At 44.3% G+C, this 21,663-nt stretch overlaps 1 protein-coding gene across 10 annotated transcripts in view; it reads right to left on the minus strand.

The window, feature by feature from the left end:
• Positions 1 to 21,663, minus strand: part of SOX6 (SRY-box transcription factor 6) — a 515,133-nt gene that overhangs the window by 337,514 nt on the left and 155,956 nt on the right. The window contains exon 1 of one of the 10 annotated variants that reach the window (XM_074997721.1): positions 20,367 to 20,472. The exons of the other annotated variants lie outside the window; for them this stretch is intronic. The gene's annotated coding sequence lies outside the window, so the exon portion shown is untranslated. Of the gene's footprint in view, positions 1 to 20,366; positions 20,473 to 21,663 lie in introns of those variants that run through there. 10 annotated transcript variants of the gene reach the window in all.

The raw sequence follows: 21,663 nt of genomic DNA on the forward strand, positions 1-21,663 counted from the left end.
CTCAGCTCCTGTCACTCCTCTGAACATTCAAGACCACATAGTATTTTGCATATGAAAAGGGTCTCTACATCTCAGTGTGATGAGCATCTAGCATTCTAGTCTAGGAAAGAATGTGTTTCCATTGTGCAGTAGGCATACGCGGTCCAATCTATGGCCCACTAAATGGAACGACTTACTTTCGTAGCCTATGGATAAGGCCTATAATAAACAGTGTGCTATGAGATCAAAGTTGCTATATATATTTTGGACCCTTATGCTTGTACATTAGCCTAAAGCACAGGATAAGCACATTTTTTGAAAAAGTTAAAAGCACAAATTTTCACCATAATAATGAACGTAAAATGGAAAAAATTACAAAAAAATTTATAATTGCCATTATTAATCTAAGATTACCTGTTATACTACAGTTATGGGATGTGGAACCATTGGCAGCCTACTGGAAATATTCTCATTGCCACCCTGAATTAATTAATTAATTAATTGATTAACATTTTCACTTCCAGTCTCTCAGTTCCAAGAGGACACAGTGCAGCACCTTCACTCCACTGGGGATGAAAGTTCCTGCAGTGACTCATGCTTTAGCTTCCCAGGCAGTAGGGAATCCTCCTCAGCTGAAAAGGATATGAAATTCAGAGGGCATTGCAGTGGGGAAATGAGTGCACAGTGAAACTCCTCAGTGCTTTGGTCAGAAGGCAAAGTGTGACAATTCCAAGAGCGCTGGCAAAAGTCTGGAGACAAGGTATGGATGCTCGGGGGCGGGGTCACTTCTTTTTAATAGTAAACTTGAAGGACTGTTTCACAGAGCCCTCAGCTCTGGTCTCAGATACACATATTCATGCATACACTCACACTGCCATTCTGCATCTCTTTCAGGATTCCGCACGCTGCTGCATACCCTTGGATTTTCTACTGCCTGCAAGCCTCATGCCATATGCCTTCTCAACTAACTACCTACGCTCAGATTCTGTCTTCCTCAACCATTCATAACAGCCAACCGCATGTTTAGGAAGCAGGTGCTGAGATGTTCTAAGGAGGCCATACAAATGTATGGTACCTCCTAAATTGTCCCTTTAAAATTAGAGAGGATCCCACTAATCCGCCTCTCCCTCAAAGTCCCATTCCCAAGGCTCAATAACTTCAAGAAGGCAACAGGCTGGCTCTCCACTTCCAGAAATTGATCTAGTAGATCAGAGGTACTCATGTCATTTGACTCTCTGGAAGGAACAAGATGGTAGTTTATTACTCTTTACATGGTGTATAGTAACTGAGAGGGAGCCGTGCTAGTCCATATACTATCAAAAAAAGCAGTCAAGTAGCACTTTAAAGACTAGCAAAATAATTTATTAGGTGAGCTTTTGTGGCACAGGTCTGAAGAAGTGGGTCTGTCCCACGAAAGCTCACCTAATAAATTATTTTGCTAGTCTTTGAAGTGCTACTTGACTGCTTTTTGTTTACATGGTGTGTGTGTGCGTATGCACGCATGCATGTGCATGCGTGCACACACACACACACACACACACACACCTATTAGTGTGGCAGGAGTCCCTGAGGCTTTCAACTTTGTACCTTTAAATCAACCTTTCAACAAGCAATGCAGTCTAAAACCTGTTTAAATGACAAAACAATTCTCATCCCAAATAAATATTTTAAGATAAGGGAAGGATCATTTTGGTAACAAAGGAAAAAAGGCAGGAGATTTTTGGAATAAAAGTAAGATTTTTCATTTACCTATCTACATATCCTTAACCCATGCATAGCAGCTAGTAAGAATCACTTCTTCAGATGCTAGTCTATGGCCCTGAAATCAGAAATCATATCACATTATTCAGCAGTGGACATTAATTATCTTTCTTTGGGGCTTCAGCTTGCAGACAAACTTGTAAGAGGTTTAAGTGCAAGATCCTATACGTGCCCCTGGATGGATATGTAGTTTCAGATGGGAGCAACAGAAATCCCACAGATTATTGGAGCACAGCAGATAAAAGAATCAGGGACAAGAAATGAGAGTATCAGAAAATGAACTAAAATGGGATTTATACGCAGTATATAAAGGCAGACTCAGGCCCTAAGCAATGCTAAGAGAACATGCAATATATTCTCAAGGCTTTGTTTCTTCTCGTGTCCTGTCATCCAGATGTAAACTGTGAAATGCATCCAAGTTCCTTAGAAAAGGAAGTGTTGAGCCAAGCATTCAGGCTGAGCTGTTGCAGTTATCACTCCACTGAAAAGGAACAATAAATTCAAATAACAGAGACTGTGCTCATTTATGGATCCTTCTGAGTTCTCTTTTTCCAGCTCCCACCTCTACAGTCTCACCTTTCCTTCTATACTGTAAAGTTCTGATGCCCCTTACTATACTAATGAATGGAAATCCCATGATATTGTTCTAGAGGCTTAATTAATTCTCAGTGTTTTCTACGTACTTACCACTTTTTCATATGCCTCTCAACTTACACATAAATAGACATGGAGTCAATGATTATTTTTAGGAGTTTCAAAAGGACGTTCTATTTCCAAGGATTTTTTCTCCAGTTAAATTTTTGTACTAGCTCATGTGCAGCTGTATGAGATATTGACACATTTGGAACCTTTGCCAGAACATCATACATTCCTATTTGTAATACCACTTTTACAAAAGCATATAACCTGCACAGTGCTCAAGTTTACAACAACCTATTTTCAACAAATATATACACAGCCCTTTGGCACTCAATCTCCTCCTAAACATGGCTCCAGTGGCCAAGTAATCTCAGCTGGGAGTCTCTCACTGCTATCACTATTCCAATTTTATATCCTGTATTTTCTTCCAAGTAAATGTGTAGCTGTTTGCCTTTTCTTTCTCTGTAAATGCCATATGGATGGAAATCATTGAGTCACCAGATCATACATTTATTTTTATAATATATTATGCTGTTTGATGTCATGTTGACATCTAATTGATGTTGGGTTTTTTTGCTTTTTTGTCTTTGTTTTGTTTGTTGGTTTCAATAAAAAAAGATAATTTAAAAAAAAGCCTTTAGAGTGATGACTTAAGGTACTGACAGACATGAACATAGTATGCATCTCTTTTATGATGTGCTGGTGAGTAATTGGGCATGCAGCTAGCTTCAGATAATGTATGGAAAAACTCAGTATTTTTATTGTATAGTTTAATATTTGTGTAATTCCAATTTAAAAATGCAGGAGTATATTTTCTCTGGCAAAAACAAAAAAGACACAGAACATAGTCTCAGAAAGGGCTTGACCTTTAACAATCCCTAATGTGAAGAAAAGTGAGAGCAAGGATGGAATAATGTGCTACATATAAAAGACTAAATTTCATACAGTAAGGAGGGAGACCAATCATTAACAATTACATGAAATGGGCACAAAAAAGACAGGTTACTCACCGTAGTAACGGTGGTTCTTCGAGGTGTGTCCCCGTGGGTGCTCCACAATAGGTGTCGGGCTCGCCCGGCGCCGCAGATCGGATCTTCCAAGCAGTTTCTGACAGACTGCGCATGCGCCGGTGCGCGCCGCTCTCTTGCGCGCTCCTGGCCACGTGTGCGATCCGGTCCCCGCCAGTTCCTTGACGAACCGCCTCGGATGCTCCTGCAAAACACTAAACAGAGATCCGAAGCGGGGAGGATGGGCGGGTAGTGGAGCACCCACGGGGACACATCTCGAAGAACCACCGTTACTACGGTGAGTAACCTGTCTTTCTTCTTCGAGTGTCCCCGTGGGTGCTCCACAATAGGTGACAACCCAGCAGTAACCCAAGATAGGAGGTGGGTAATCGGATTATGTGCAGCTTGTCCCCGAGAGGACCGCTGTCGAGAGACGGGTATCCTCTTGGAATACCCTGTGAAGGGCGTAATGTTTGGCGAAGGTGTCATAGGATGACCAGGTCACCGCTCTGCAAATGTCTTTTAGCGCAACGCCCTTGAAAAAGGCTGTTGATACCGCCACCGCCCTAGTGGAATGAGCCCTGGGAGTGGCCAGTAAAGGAGTCTTTTTGAGTTCGTAGCACATTTTTATGCAGGATACGATGTGCTTCGAGATTCTCTGTGAAGAGAGACCTTCTCCTTTCGATTTGGGAGCGAGAGAGACTAGGAGTCTATCTGTTTTCCGGAAGGACTTGGTCCTGTCTACATAGAAGGCTAGCGCCCTCCTCACGTCCAGGAGGTGTATGCGCGCCTCTTTGTTAGAGTTATGAGGCTTTGGATAAAACAAAGGTAAAACAATAGGTTCGTTAATGTGAAACTCAGAAGAAACCTTGGGAACAAAGGCTGGATGCAGCCGTATGGTTACCGCCTCCTTGGAAAAAACAGTGCAGGGTGGCGTTGCCATAACTGCCGCAAGCTCGCTCACCCTGCGAGCTGACGTAATTGCGAGAAGAAAGGTCGTCTTTATCGTAAGGAGGCGGAGGGAAACCGTGGCCAAGGGCTCGAACGGTGGTCCCGTTAGCACGTTAAGCACCAGGTCCAAGTTCCACGAAGGTGGAAGCGGTTTCCGAGGGGGGTATAGGTTTACCAACCCTTTGAGGAACCTGGTAACCATGGGATGGGCGAACACCGTGTGCCCTTCCTCCTCGTGTCTGAATGCCGAAATGGCGGCAAGGTGGACCTTTAATGAGGATAGTGAGAGTCCTCCTCTCTTGAGGTCCAGTAAATACTCTAATATTACAGGTATAGGCACCGAAAGGGGGGCCAGCTGTTTGGTAGAACACCAAGCCGTGAAGCGAGTCCATTTCTGCTTGTAGGTCTTCCTGGTGGAAGTCCTCCTGCTACTTTCTAGGACTTGCTGCACTTCCTCCGTGCATGTGCTCTCTAGGGAGCTGAGCCATGGATTAACCACGCTTGTAGTCGCAGGCCTTGGGGGTGCGGATGCACTATGGACCCCTGGGCTTGCGTGAGCAGATCTGGCGCCACCGGAAGAGGCATCGGTGGACGGTCCGACATGCGCAGGAGTAGGGGGAACCATTGCTGTCGATCCCACGTTGGGACTATCAGGATCATTCGGGCTCCTTCCCTCCTGGCTTTCTGCAAGACTTTGTGGATCAGCACTGTGGGAGGAAAAGCGTAAAGCAGGGGGCCCCTCCACGAGATCGCGAACGCGTCCCTCAGGGACCCCTGTCCCAGTCCTGCCCTGGAGCAGAATCGTGGGCACTTCTTGTTGTGTTGAGTGGCAAACAGGTCTATCTGGGGAAAACCCCATGTGTGGAAAATTGGTCGTAGCAGATCGGGACGGATCTGCCACTCGTGCGTGAGTGCAAAACGCCTGCTCAGCTGGTCTGCCTTCACATTGTGAGCACCTGGTAAGTACGAGGCTTTCAAGATTATATTGTTGGCGATGCACCAGTTCCATAACCGGACTGCTTCCGCACATAAGGCACGGGACCGAGCTCCTCCTTGCCGATTTATATAAAACATGGTGGAGGTATTGTCTGTACTGATCCCGACGACTTTGCCTTGTATATGGTCTCGAAAGTGTCTGCAGGCGTTGAACACTGCTCTGAGCTCCAGTATATTTATGTGCAGTGACTGCTCCGTGGAGGACCACAGCCCTGGAGTCACCTCTTCGCCCATGTGTGCTCCCCACCCTATGAGGGATGCATCTGTAGTAAGAAAAACCGATATTTGTGGTTGGTGGAAGGGTACCCCTGTTAGCAAGTTCTTGGGGTTTACCCACCATTGCAGGGATTTGCGCACCTCTGTTGTGGGCAACACCACCCTGTGAACGGTGTGTGCTGCCGGTTTGTATACGCTTGCCAGCCAGTGCTGCATGCTGCGCATGTGTAACCTGGCGTTCTGTACTACGAACGTCACCGCTGCCATGTGGCCCAGCAGCTGTAAGCACGTCAGGACCGGCACCATAGGGCTGAAGGTGATGACCTGCACGAGGGAGCCGATGGCCTGAAAGCGAGCCTCTGGTAGATATACTCTCACTGTAACAGAATTTATGTGTACCCCTATGAACTCTATGTCCTGTGTGGGGTCTATCTTTGATTTTGCCAGATTGATAACCAGGCCGAGCGAAGAGAACGTGCCTGCTGTGACGCGTATCATGCGTAGTACCTCCTCCTTCGAGGCCCCTTTGAGTAGGCAGTCGTCCAGATACGGGAATATAAATACCCCCTGTCTGTGCAGGTAGGCTGACACCACTGCCAAGGTCTTGGTGAAGACTCTGGGGGCCGAGGAAAGGCCAAACGGTAGGACCTCGTATTGAAAATGTTCTTTGCCTACCATGAACTGGAGGAATCGCCGGTGAGCCGGATGGATAGTTATGTGAAAATACGCGTCTTGTAAATCAAGGGCTGCGAACCAATCTCCATCGTCCAGTGCCGTGAGGATGGAGGCGATTGTGATCATCCGAAAGCGTTGCTTGCGCACGTACCGGTTGAGGCCTCGAAGATCTAAGATGGGCCTCCAGCCTCCTGTCTTTTTCTCCGTGAGGAAGTACCTCGAGTAGAACCCTTTTCCTTGCAGTTGCTCCGGCACTCTTTCCACTGCCCCTATGAGCATGAGATGGTCTACCTCCTGCTTGAGCCTCGCTACGTGGGAGGCCTCCTGGAGGTGGGGCCTGGGTGGAGGTCATGGCGGTGGGAGCGACTGGAAGTGGATGGCGTACCCTGTGGCTATGATCTCCACCACCCATTTGTCTGTGGTGATCCTTTGCCACTGGTCGTAGAATGGTCGGAGGCGATGGTGGAATAGCCGCTTCGGATGACCTTGTGCGATGGTAGTGATAGCGCAGCCCTGGATCTGTGTGTCAAACTTGTGGCCTTTGGCCCTGCCCCGAGGACGCAGGGCTCTGTTGTGAATGTCGCCTGGGAGTTCTGTACTGCTGGTGCTGTTGATGTCGCCCTTGCTCGTAACCCCTGTGGTACTGGGGATGCTGTTGCTGGTACTGGTACCGTCTTTGTTGAGGGTAGTACTTTTTCTTTCTGTATGGAGGGGTGTAAATCCCCAGGGTCCTAAGTGTGGCTCTTGAATCTTTACTGGAATGAAGGACCGAGTCAGTTGATTCAGCAAACAGCTTCTGCGAGTCGAAGGGAAGATCGACTATCTTTGCCTGAAGATCCCTCGGTATACCCGAAGTCTGGAGCCAGGACTCCCTTCGCATCACCACTGCCGTAGCTGTGGAACGTGCTGCTGTGTCCGCAACATCCAGGGCGATCTGAACTCCCGTCCTCGAGGCCGCGTAGCCTTCTTGCACGATGGCCTTGAGCACCGGTTTCTTGTCCTCTGGAAGTGAGTCCATGAGGGAGGTTAACCTAGTGTAGTTGTCGAAATTATGGTTCGCTAAATGCGCTGCGTAATTTGCCATTCGCAACAGTAGAGTGGAGGAGGAGTAGACCTTTCTGCCGAACAGCTCTCGCTTCTTGGCATCTTTGTCTGTTCCCCCTGTCCTGAATTGAGATGTCTTTGATCTTTGTTGCGATGACTCCACCACCAAGGAATTTGGTTGTGGGTGGCTGAACAGGAACTCCATGCCCTTCGCCGGCACGAAGTATTTCTTATCCGCTCTCTTGTGAACAGGCGGAATAGTCGCAGGGGTCTGCCATATCGTAGTGGCGGACTCCAAGATTGCTTCATCAAGCGGTATTGCTATTTTGGAGGAGGCCGGAGGTCTCAGATTTTTGAGGAGCTTATGGTGTTTCTCTTGCACCTCTGCTGTCTGGATGCCTTGCGTGAAGGCCACCCTCTTAAACAGCTCTTGAAACTGTTTGAGATCGTCCGGAGGATGCACGTCCCCCGGGGCCGTAGCCTCGTCTGGGGAGGAGAGCGAGGAACCACTGGGGTACGCCTCTCTGGACCCTTCCGGTTCCTGTTGGTGATGGTACACCCTCTCGCTAGAGGCTTGCGAGGGAAAATCTCGGGGTTCCATAACCAGTCCCCCCTGAGATACTTGAGTCTCTGTCCCCGTTTGCGATTGCCCTCGGGGATACGAGATCGTCTGTGGGGATCTTTCCCTGGTAGATTGCCGGTGGTGTCTATGCCCCGCGTGATAGGGGCGACCATGGCAGTATAGGCACTGTTCTTGGGAAGGTGACCTAGACCACTCCCTTGGTGCATACCCTCTGCGTCTGGGGGAGCGAGATCATCGAGAGATCTGGGACACTGGAGAGAGCGATTTTGGATAGTATTCCAGCGGCTCAAACCCCAGGAAGGGTGAAGGTGGTCCCAGCCAGGGTGAGGTGGGTTGTAAAAACGGAGACGGGGGCTCCGGGTAGGCTAGGGGGGACCCCTGCCTTCTGGTTGGAGTCTGCAGCATAAGCGGAGGGCTGAAAGAAAGCAACTCCGCAGCCCTGTCTGGAGAGGGGCTGCGGTGCCTCGTTTTGTGTGCAGCCTTCCCCCTCCCTTGAGGAGGTAACTCCACCCCCTGGTGTGTAGGGGATCTCGGCCCCGTCCGTGCCATGCTCGGCACACTCATGGGCGGTGCCGCAGGTGCGGTGTGCTCCGGTGCCTGCAGGCTGCGTGCCTGCGTGCTCTGCACCGCCGGTTCCCCGGGGGTCGGTGCCGCTGCCTGCGGTGCCGCCGGTACCGGCGCTTGTTTAGCCGCCGCCCTGCCTGCGGTGCGGGGCGGCTGTTTGATTATTGGAGACTGAGCCGCTTCCATGTGGCTCTCCGTGCCGCCGCCGATCAGCTGTTGCTGTGGCTGGGGGCTGCGCGCTCCTCCCGTCCCGCTCGCTGTTGCTGCCGGCAGGGATCGGGCTGGGGAGGCTTTCCTCCGTTTTTGCGCTGATGGGGTGAGGGAGGCGGCTGTCCTTTTATGGGCCCTGGAGGGTCCCTCCTGCTGCGGCCGCTCCGGCACGTCTGGCTGGAGGGCCTTGTCGAAGAGCAGCATTTTAAGCCGCATCTCCCTGTCCTTCCTTGCTCTGGCTGTTAGTTTTGCACAGAAGGAGCATTTCTGCGTGACATGGGACTCCCCCAGGCACCTTATGCAGAGACTGTGCCCATCAGACGCTGGCATTGCCTCTCAGCAGGACTCACGTTTCTTAAATCCTGAAGAGGACATTGTTGGTGAGTCTTTCAGTTGTTAATGGGTACTTAGCACCTTCTCTGTGCTGTTTTTCCCCTTCTCCGATAGCCTGCCGCGGCAGGAGGGCTGATGGCCCTAGGCTCCTGGCCTCCAGTGTTCCGCTTGTTACTGGGACTGGACTGAATGCCGTCCCGCTTGTTGTTTTTTTGTTTTTTTTTTTAAAAATAACAACTGGCTAACTTGCAGTAGCCTAAGAACTTGAAAACTTTAAAGAAAAAACAGTTAAAACCATTGAATACGCTAACTTGGCCTTAGCCTAGTTCGGATTCCGTCTGCAGCCGACGGCGGTTAAGAGGAACTGGCGGGGACCGGATCGCGCACGTGGCCAGGAGCGCGCAAGGGAGCAGCGCGCGCCGGCGCATGCGCAGTCTGTGAGAAACTGCTTGGAAGATCCGATCTGCGGCGCCGGGCGAGCCCGACACCTATTGTGGAGTATCCACGGGGACACTCGAAGAAGAAGATATGTTTTATACACAGCATGCACTTTTTAACAGGCAGTAGGGGAACATACTTGCCAGGCCTGTGGGCCAGGTGTATGGGGGCCTGACTCCATGCTCCCAGAGGGGTAGGACCATGACTGAAAGGGGCAGGGCCTTCAGCACCATGCTGCACACCTTCCTTCCCACTTCTATCGACCACCCCTCAGAGTCACCTGCAGCATGCTGTCCAGGGCTCTGGCTATGATTTAAAGAGGCTGGGGATGTGGTTGCCACTGCCACTGACACAACAGCAGCAGCCAGGAGCCCTGGTCCTTTTGATTCACTAAACCCCAGGGCGACTGCATTCTTCACCCCTGCCTAAGTCCCTGACCCCATTTCACCTAACCTCACCCCCCCTACCCCATTTGCAGGCCTGACAACAGACATCATTTACAGTTGTTTGAGGGGAAATGACTTCCACAATGCTAAAACCAGTTTTATCTTCAGCTAAAATAAGTCTTTAGGGCCAAATTATAGGGGAAATTCTAGCCCCTTTTTCCTGGATGTGTTGTACGACTTTTAAGAGACATCTTCTATTAGAGGGGATGCAGAGAGACCTTACTACTACAGCAGGAGTGTCCATGAGGAATTGTGCCTAATCTATTAATAATTCTTCCTACAATTATTGAGATGCACATGCTGCTGCAGCAGGGCTAACACCATTCAAAGCTGCAGCTCTTTTTATGGATGGGGCAGAGGCCACAGATCCACCCTCACCTCATCCCATTTCAAATAGCTAATAGTGGCATCATCAAGATGTGATTCCTAGAGCATCCCAATATGACTGTGTCAAGCCACTTAGAGTCATGGAAGAAAAGGGGAATGGCTCCTTGCACACCAGTGCGGGGATCACACAGTTGTGTACCCCATACAGTCTGTTTATACATGCATTTACTCTGTTCATGCCATATCACACATAATCGACCACTTAATATTTGAAGCCAATCAAAAGTCTGTGGATGGGTGACATCATTACCACATTTCTCTCTGAATAATTCTGAGAACTTCTCTTCTGTAGTTGTCATGAATGTGCTGAATGAACCAGAGATCACAAGTTGAACATTTCACACATTCCAGGCTTTGAGAGACAGGTTCTTTCTTTATAGGCTAGAAATGTATATTTGCAGTTTCGGGCCACACCATTTTTACCTCACAGTGTAAGCACACTGATTTTAAAGAGCCTCTCAAAGCAGGGATGCCCAGGACACTTGAACATTTTGGGATGTGGACAAAATTCCTGGCTGTTCCATGTCTGACATGAGCCCTGTGAACGTTACTTTGTGCAGCACTGAAATGCTTATTTAAGACAACCACATACAAACCCGTCTTGCCCATGAGAACAGATGTGTGTACAACTCAGGGTGGTGTAGCCAGAGGCATACACAACAAGCAAAAACATGAGAGAAAAAAAAATCAGCATTCATTACACATGCAAGAAACATACAGAATCGTATTCACCAGAGAATATCACCTACCGTGCTCAAACATTTCCAACTAAAATAACACTAAATAAAGATCATTTAGTCAGAGAGTTAGCCTGGCAAATTTCAGCCCAAAGTTTTAGAAAGTTGTAAGGGATGGGAAAAAGGGGCTTAGAATGGAAATGTTTACGTAACGTTAACTAGCAAGGTTGTTTTACTTTCCTGCTATACACACATACACACGCAGAGAAAAGAAAAAGCAAAAAGGAATAAAAAGCTATAATTCCATCAAGAAGTTCTGGAGTTGACATAAAATTCTTGAGTTTCACTCTCGTAGTATATGACATCACCAGCCCCCAGACATGGAATCATAGCATGAAATTCACAATGTGCCTATTTTTAATTATTTACGAAATATGGATCAAAGACCTACATATATGGCTTGAACACACTTATAAATGCTCCCTTCCTCAAAATGTTTATATGCCAGTCTATTTACCCGCTTCTTACTGTACTCTAACTTCTCCTGAAAACACCTTTATACTCAGCTGTGCTCTAACTAACTCCACATGGACTTCGCACAGCTAGTTCTTCCCAACACAGAGAGCTCTGGTTTCTCTAGTCTCTAAAGCAGCTTTCCCTACCACTCTAGCAATTGGATGAATCTTATAATTTGAAAGAGGGCCCTCACAGTTTGTGCTGTATACAACTTTTATTGCATAGATTCATTAAAATTTTCTTGCATTCACAGGTTTAACTCTGAAATTCAGGAAAAATAAAAGCATACTTTACTTAAGAAACATGAAATGACGTACACAGAGTTTACAAATATATAGAAAGAGCTACAGATACATAGATATATATGCTATATAAAGAATGACACCAACGCTTCTCTTAAGTGCAGATACAGCCAGAATCTCTATTTCTTAAATATTCAATGTATACAACTTTCCCTTCTCAAAACTGCTTTTAGTTTCCTTACATCTTAAATCTACTACCTGACCTAGCCAGCACTGTTCATAGTTTCTCCAGGAGGTGCACTGCAGTATACTGACAGCATCTAAACGACGACCAACTTTATAAAATATAGCAGCATTGAGGAGCAGACAAAAGATCTGGGGACTGTTCAACTGATCTTTTATCTTGGGAGCATATGAATTTCAATCTGTACCTATCATGCACCTGCACAGACATGATGATTTCTGGAAACCGAAATCTCTGCACATACTAGACAAAATAATTGACTCCCCAGGTTCATCCATTTAGGGGATCCATGGATACAAGAACCCAAGTGCTCCAGAGTGCCTCCAATATCCACTATCAACAATAAATCATCAGTAAAGCAAAGAAGAAAATGCCAATGACACAGCTCAGTTTGGAAGCTTGAGAAAACCAGCATTAAGTCAGCTAGCCCCAGAAGGAGGGGGAGACTGCACATTCAGCAAGTGGGGGTGCTATCCATCCACTGGCCAGCTAGTGGTGGAAGGGAGCTGACTGACCCCTCACTCTGTGTTTTCTGTAGTTTAAACATCAGTCTAGTTCCTTGAGAGCTTCTCCCCTCTAATCTTCCCTGCATCAAAAGAGTAAGAGCTGTGGGTTTTGAGGAGCTGACAAATCACTTTTTTGAGATAAGGAAGAATTTTGGAGGAGTTAAATTGGTAGAGGCCTGGTGGGTATTTTGTCTTCCTCACTGGAGGCACAGTTTATCTCAGTGGTGGTCGCCCTGTGGGCTGTAGGCCATGTGCAGCCAATCATGGTTCTATGTGTGCCCCACAAGAAATTTTTTTATACAGTTGCTCTTGTGCATGGTTGTTAGATTCCACTGGTTTGTGTCCACATATTTTTTTTCCTACCAGCATTACTAAAGTGACATGCACATAAAGCAGGGACACATGCTGATTACACACAACATTGACTGTGAGAGATGTGTGCTCATTCTGCACCCCATAAAAATGCTCTTATGGTTCAGTTGGCACAATCAGAAAATTCTAGGCATGCGAGCACAGTTAGCAATACTACTTATCCCAGGAGATCATCTTGGTTACAACACTCTTGCAGCCCATTGAGATGAAGGAGGGTCACTCCTGTGGCCCGCTCATTAGCCTAGGCACCACCGATTTTGCTAAATAGCAGTAGCCTTAATAATTAGTAGTGGGAATATTGTTGATGAACCTTATGGGTTGCGGGAAACCCTGAGCCAAGGTCTTCCTCTTCTTGGTGCCCTCTTTTCTCCTTGCAATGGGGGAATTGAGTGTTAAAGATTTAGACATTCCAGATTCATTATGAAGCTATTAATGAGGAGTTATTTCAACTATTTAATAGTCTCAATTACTGATCAATATTTGCCTGGTTAAGAGCTGCTTTAATTTTGGAGATGTTTTGAAGGAAGAGTTTTCTGGTTTTAAGATTTTTAAATTTTCAAACAGATTTAGAGTTACAAATAATAAAATGTTACAAACTTATTCAAAGGGAAAGAACTCAAGAACTCAACTTGGCTTCAGCAGGCCATCACCTGACATGCTACAGAAATCCTGCAAAAACCAGCAAATAAATCAAGCAACACCCATTAAGCATCCTACAAAGCACACAGTGGGGAGCTGACACATTATTAACCAACTGTAACTCACAGACACTAACATATGAAAAGCTTTATGACATACATGTGGTGAGAATAATTTTATATGTTCTTGAAATATGTTTCTCAACATACCTAAATCACTCAAACCACTTTATTGAAATGCACATCATAACAAAAAGCAGGTTTGGACATACTTCCGTCTCATGACTTAAACTTCTACAAAGAACACAACAAATGATACGTTCTTCCTCTTTAGGCTGAGCCTCTCTAGTCCAATACTCTTGGGACCTGACCAGTGCCAAAAGAGAGAATTTGCTGGACCACAGGAAGTCAATATAGTCTAGGAGCATTACCAATACTTCCACTGCTTACTGGGCTCTCAGAAGACATTTGGGGTAAATTAAGCTAAATAACAGCACAGAACACTGAAAGCCAAGACTGATGGCTGTAAACAACCTTTATGAGACTATGGAAAACTTGGCCACACCCATGATAATTGATCACCCAGCTAACTAAAATTATGCTAGACTATGGATGTTGCCAGACAAGAGTACCAAATTAGAGAGGTTCAACTATATTACTAAAGCTCCATGATATGGATGGTAACAAAGTAAAACACACCATGGAGCCAAATCTCAGCAGTAGAGGAAATAAAACTGAGAAGCAACAGTTTGCCACAGGATGTTTCCTTTGGGCCTTGGCCTATATCTATTTGGAAATCAACATGAATGTTACTGCTGGGATATTATTGCAGTCAATGGATAACACCACTTCTAAGGAGATGTGTCCATGATAACACCAGCTGAGATTACATGATAACATGGGTTCCAAGGAAGTCACAAGGCCACAGTGGAGGAGACAACTGAAGGTACCAAAAGGCAGGCCTGTGCTTCCACACACATGTTCTTTCCCTGAGTTTACTAAGATTTGGATGGATTTGCAGAAGCAAGTTTCAGGAACATCAGAAGTGGCAACCTGCTAATTTTGCTAGCCTTTACACTGTTCTTCCTCAGAGGGATAACAAGTGCCCCAAGATCACAGTGGGAAAGGGTGTTTAACCAATTCTTATCAAAATCTGCCAACCTGTAAATGATCTTGTCCTCCACTTCCTCTGAGACTATAGCATTTATAACCCTTTACAAAACTGAACAGTTTCTATTTAAATAAAATTGGACAAGACTTTTTAAAATGAAAATAGAAAATATCAGCTAAGTGCAAAAGCTGAGTGTATTTTCTCTCTATTGCCCATTATTCCTTACTGTACCGTTTTCTCACTGTATGTAGGCCTTAAAAAAATTCAACATAAACAGAAAAAGGCAAATATCTTCTGAAGGCCAAGCAAATATTTGAAAAGCAAAAAAGAGATTCCTCTTCTATCTCTAGATCATCCTCCAATTTAACATTAATTGTATGGGGTTTTTTTCCCTCTCTGTGCCTTTCTTTACTTTATTGTTCCCCCTCCCCCCTTCCTTTCCTTTGAGGACTGCAGCAGCAGCGTATGTACCAATCTGTAGACAATAGCAATGAAATAACAAAGGTCGAATAATTATATTGTGCCTGTTATCAGTGTTAGAAAGAATTGGCTCTATAAAAGATGCTATTATCAAATAAACTAATGCAAAAAAAGCATTAATCAACCCTTATTTCTAAATGCTGGAAACCATATGCCCAAACCTGCAATCTGATCTATATGGGATTGACCTTAGTGCCTGCGTGGATTCCCACTGACCTCAGCAAGAGTTCTCCTGGTATAAGGCACCACTCCTTCATGGATTAGATTACAGGATCATCAGGATCTTAGACTGCATAAATATTGCACTAACAGGTACTCTAATTCAAAAAGACAGAAACAACCAGTTGACACCATGAGCATACGGCAATACAATAAACTCTTGTTTATCCTTTTTTTGATCACCTGGAACGCTCAGTTAACCAGCATAATGCCATCAAATGTGGCTCCTTTTTTTTTTTCCTGAGAGTTGCCAGGTGCTGCACGAGCCTCCCACAGGCTGAACAGGGAGCCCCCAGGCCCCTCACAGCATGCAGAGATGTCCCCCCAGAAATGGCTCCTCGCAGGGTGCAGCAGTGTCCACTGCTTTGAAAGTGGCTCCTCACAGGGCATGGCATTATCTGCTGCCTCACAAGCAGCTCCACGGGGCACAGCAGTGTCCACCGCCCTGCAAGTGGCTCTGCAGGGAGACAGCAGTGTCTGCCGCCCTACAAGCAGCTCCTCGCAGGATGCGGCAGTGTCCACCTCCCTGCAAGTGGCTCTGTGAGGCACAGATGTGTCTGCCACTGAACAAGTGGCTCCTGCTGTCCCCACCAAAAGGTAACTAGGGCAACAACTGAGTAGGAGTTGGCACTGGGGTGGGGGAAGAAGCTGAATTTTCTTATGGGGAGCCAGTGACAGATGCCTTTGCCTCCCCACAGCAGCTCTCCATTAACCAGAATATTTGAATATCCAGCAACCTCCTGGTCCCAGGATTGCCGGACATCTAAGAGTTTACTGTATGTAGAAAAATAGCAACAGCGTGTTCGTAATTCTATGGCAGGTTCCCTGCCTGAATTATTAAGGATAATTTCTATTTGGGACAGAATAGGGAATAGCAGGGAACTGGAATGGAATATAAAAGGCTTTTTACCTTCAGTTTACTAGTTCAAAATGTTGCCAGGTTAGTACAGAACACAGATTATTACCACTGCATGGTCGTTCAGTGATCTATGCAAACTGAGTTAATTCAAAGCAGTTCCACATAACAATGGGCAAACTTTTATCTATCACAGCAAAGAAACTAATGACTGTATCAACACAAGGCTGACCTGTCCCTTCAGCCAGGACAGAGCTGAGCATATTGTTGGGTAAGTGTGGGAAAGCTAGCTCTGCTGCTTCACCTCTTCCATGAATAAATAAGACTTCATTCTTTATGACAGACCACTTCTTTTGGCCAATGGCAAGCCCACTTAAAGACAAACAAAACTCTACTACGAGCCCCTAATGCTTTCTTAACCAGTTTACAGAGAACTGTATATTATCTTATGAACAAAATAAGTAACTACAGTAAGGTTACTGAGTACACTGTTTGTTCCTGGAAAGACATGAATTCACGTTATAAAAGATAGCATTAATAATACCTGCAGTTCCAAAATTAAGTCACTTCTGTTTTATTGCTTGTTTATAAGGAGTAAGAAGAGGCTAATGAGAGACAAAGAATGAAAGATAAATAGAGAGCTCAAAAAAAGATGATGAGAGAGCAGTTAAAACTTTTTATTTGCTCTTTCCAGTCCATCTGCTAAAAAATGGAATATTAATTTATTTCCTTAAGTCTCAATCTCTGAATATGCAACACAGTACAAAATAAATATGAATAATTGTTTCAACCAAAATTTTCAGCTTAACTAGCTAGCATGAGAAAATGACATTTTTCACAATAAAGAGACAGTGTTGAGCAGTCTACCAACATATGGATACTACATCAAATTAGAAGCTAAAGAATGTAATTCTTGCTCAAATTCCCAAGTACTTATACACAGCAATAGCCTGTGTGAGTACCTGTGGAACAACTTCAGACACAAGTAAGGGTTGTAACAACTTAAGGTATTCACACAAAACCTAATGTTACTCTTAAGAGAAGAGTTATCAGTTTTATTCTGTATTTCAGTCAAAACTTTTTTTTGTTTGGGTTTAAACATTTCCCTGCATTGCTTGCAAGCCACACATTACACAGTAGTGCTAGTGAGGCCAGCTGCCCAGGGCCAGCTACTGGCTGCTGCAGGACTGACTGCCCATGGAAGGTCAGCTGCTATAGGACCAGCTCCCTCGGGCTAGCTGCTGGCTGTGGAAGGGTTGTCTCCCCAGGGCCTGCTACCAGCTGGGCTGGAAGAGTGGAGCAGTGTTGAATAAAATGAAATGTTGGACAGACAGATATGTTGGAGCGTAGGGACAGGGTCCAAAGTGACCTAGATAAACTGAAAAAATTGGACCAAAAGTGATCAGATAGGGTTCAACAAGGACAAGTGCGAAGTCCTGCACTTGGGATGGAAGAATCCCATATATTGTTACAGGCTGGGGACCAACTGGCTAAGTAGCAGTACAGCAGAAAAGGACCTGGGGACTAAAGTGGATGAGAGACTGGATATGAGTCAACAATGTGCCCTTGTAACCAAGAAGGCTAATGGCATATTGGGGTGCCTTTTAGGAGGAGTGTTGCTAGCAGAACTAGAGAAGTTATTCCCCCCCAATTCAGCACTGGTGAGGCCATATCTGGAGTATCGCATCCATCTGTGGGCTCCCTAGTATAGAAAGTATGTGGATGGATTGGAGTGGGTCCAGCAGAGGGCAACAGAAATGTTTAGCGAGCTGGAGCACATGACCTATGAGGAGGGACTGAGGAATCTGCGCTTATTTAATTTTCAGAAGAGAAGAGTGAGGGGCAATTTGATAGAAGTCTTCAAATTCCTGAAGGGGGCCTCTAAAGAGGATGGAGAGAGGCTGTTTTCAGTAGTGACAGATAGCAGAACAAGAAGTAATGGCCTAAAGTAACAGAGGGGGACGCGTAGGCTGGATATGAGGAAGAACTATGTCACCAGGAGAGTGGTAAAGCACTGGAAAGCGTTACCTAGAGAGGTGGTGGAATCTCCATCCCGAGAGGTTTTTAAGTCGTGGCTTGACAAGTTAGGGTTGATCCTGCTTTAGGCAGGGAGCTGGACTTGATGAGCTCCTGGGGTCCCTTCCAGCACTAGGATTCTATGATCCTATGATAACCTGGGGCTGGATAATTGCAGTTGTACTGTATTACTATATGTGACAGTGGATCTGTGGACAATATATTAATAGGTTTCTGATATAAGAAAACAACACAAAGACAACATGTGAAAAGGCAGATTTGAGCAAAAGGGGATCTTTTAAAAACTTAGATGAAAAAGAAATAGATTTGGGCTTGACTCTGCACCAGTTCAAATTAATGGAAAAGCTACCATTAACCTCAGTGGTGTGAAGGAACAGGATTTTATACCTGTTCAAGCTGTAAAATGTACACACTTTATTGAACTGAGTGACAGACCTTACTGTTCATTCAAGACATTTGACAGCCAAGTAGGATGAATATGCATCTTATTCACCTAGGAAATGTTCACAGGCATGCAGACAATGAAAATACTTGTTAACATAAATATATTTCAATTTGGAGCTCATAAGCAAATTGGATAGCTTCATTCACTGGATGATTGTACAAAAACTCTGCAGAATGAAAAGCGGCTTAAAAACTGAGGTATCCAATAATAAAATACAGCTCAAACAAACAAGATTATTTTTGTGACAGGCCAAGAAGCAATTTTAAAGATATCAGCCCTTAATGTCTAGAGAGTTCACCAAGGACATGATATATATGCTATTGCCATAAATGTTGCCAAATGTTACAATGCATTTCACCTTGAAAACCTAGTAAAAAATAAACTTAACAAAGAACTTCAGTACAATCACTCTTATCTCAAAAAGCAATAATATCTATTTTAGGTAATAAACTGATATGTACAATGTCCAATTTCTTATCTGTACAAAATCAGAACCACAATAGGTACAAAGTAAGGAATTACAACCTTTGGCTAGACAATTGTTCACGGCTCTGCTAGACTTCATCTCTTAAATTTTACATTTGAAGTAAAAATTGTTAAAGCAATCAAAAAGAGAGTAAGGTATTCTAATCAATGCTTAGTTAAAGTTTTGATAAACTATTTCTCTTACCTGGAAAAACATACTAATCTATTACAACAAATCATCTTTGAATAGTAAATAAGGCCTACTGGATAGAGCATTGAACTGGAGCTCAGGGTAGTTTGGGTCTATTCTAGTTCTGCCTTGCTGGAAGACCTTGGGCGCTTTCCAGCTCTGTGCCTCAATTTCTTTCTTTATAAAATAGGGATAATGACACTGACATTCTTTTTAAAGTGCTTTGAGATCTACTCATTAAAAGCTCTGTACAAGAACTAGGTATTATTACTATAATTCACTGAGAGATTCTTTGGTTATATTCAACAAGACTGTCCTGAAATCTTGCATATACGAATAGACGTATAGTAGATGTATACACACACACACACACACACAGACATTCATTACACACAATTATAGTTGTATGCATGTGCACATGCGCGCACACACACACACACACACCCGTTATAGGCACATATACAAATACACTCCTATTAGATGGAAAGATAGACATTCTATAGATGGAAGAAACTAAATCCTGTGGAGAGAAAACACTAAATTGCTGCTAACCAGGCGTGACAGTTTCACCTGCCATAAATCACAGTGGCATCTGAGGCATTCATAATCAGGCAGCATTACATATATTACATTATATGCCAACACGTCTTTAAATGAACTTGGATGTCTCTGTAAATGCACATATTTTAAATATTATGTATACACATATATATATGCACACACCTGTGCACCATCAGAAGACTTACAATTAGTTGACCTATTGCCATTCAGTTCTTAGATCTGAACATGTGAGGCCCTGTGATAGGGCAACTTCTATAGGTGCTGGAATTAAGGGTGCTGGCTTTAAATTGTTTCCATTATGTACAGGATTTACAATTTGGTTCAATGGCCCTGAGCACTCCCATTGTAAAAATTGCATCAGTGGAGTCGTGGGCCCTTACCTCTAGAATGGCCTTCCCATGGTTGTTCTGTTAGAAACCCACTCACAGTGTAAAGTTCATAGGTGAAATCTCAGGGTTCTATCTAACTCAGTGGCAGAACTACCATTGACTATGCCAGGGATCTTCTATGCATCTACTCAGGCTTCTCATACTAGAGGGTGCTGATGAATTAATTATACCTCAGATCTAGATACTGACCCTGCAGAGTATTGCATGTTGGTAGGTTTTGTACCTGCATGGATCCCTTTGCAGGATCAGGACCGTACCAATTCTCCAGAGCAGGAATCTTGCCCTTCTCTGTGCCTATATAACCAATATAAAATGTCATATAGATTATTTTAATGATAATACTACTACTAATACTAATAAATATTAATACTTCTGACAATTTCTTACTGTGGGGTTGAGTCTTTCTAAATTTGACTGATATAAGTCAATGAATTTTGTATAGTTGTAATAACTTATGAGGATTTGCCCAGAGATATGGGCACATTTTTAAAAATCTAAAAATAAACAATTGCTACACTGCTGGTTATGCAGTCTCCATTTGCATGAGTGAAATAAGGATACAAGTACTGTTAAAAGTAGAACTACACTAAGGAAGAAAAGTTACATTTAATTAGTGCAGATAAAATCTTATGAAACTGCTAGACGGTATAATATCCCCCAGTCTATGTATGTTCATATGCCTATAGAAATGCGTAGGTAGTTTTATTTCTAACAGTCACACCCTCAAGGGGCTAGTGCATTAAAAAGTAAGATCATTTGCCAAGTAAGGTGTTTTGGTTGCATCCTTAAAAGGGCAATGGTATCGTAATACAGACACCAATCAAGAAAAGGCTCCAGAAATAATTTTATGGTAACAAAGTTCTTTTCTAATTTGTTCCCTGAAACCTTTTAATATTTTATTAAAATGGCTCAAATTAAGTTTTGCAAACCTCCACAACAGATTGTCATTGAGACTTTCTAACTAAAACGGCATTTGTCCACATTCCTGCCTCACATGTGAGTTAGCAATAACCAGTATGTTTCAGACAGTTACACTGATGCATACTGTTCAGAGTTGTACTGGTCTATACCTCACTAGACACCGGTGAAGTCAGGGATTTATTTCAGTGGATCAGAGAGTAGAACTAGGTCACTATAGTGTTTCCAACCTGAATCCATAAATAATTATTATTGTTCATTATGACTGATACAAGAGTGTTATTAATGGTTACTGTTGTTATTAATGATTTTGTTGGCTTTTGCATCAAGTGCAAGACTCAGCACTCTGTATACGAAATCTATGCAAGAACGTACTGCATACTTAGATCCGAATCCTGACAAACAAAACAGGATTATTATTGATTATGCATAAAACGGTGGTTCCCTTCCTAAGCAGAATTTAAATTGAAAGAATGTTCCTCCTTTCAGCATTTTATTTGTTCCTCATATTAAACAACGCTGTAGATTTGTAATCAAGCTTAGCAGACAGCTATCAGGCGGTCACCAA

This window comes from Carettochelys insculpta, chromosome 6 (assembly GCF_033958435.1).
Source record: "Carettochelys insculpta isolate YL-2023 chromosome 6, ASM3395843v1, whole genome shotgun sequence".
Taxonomy (NCBI): Eukaryota; Metazoa; Chordata; order Testudines; family Carettochelyidae; genus Carettochelys; species Carettochelys insculpta.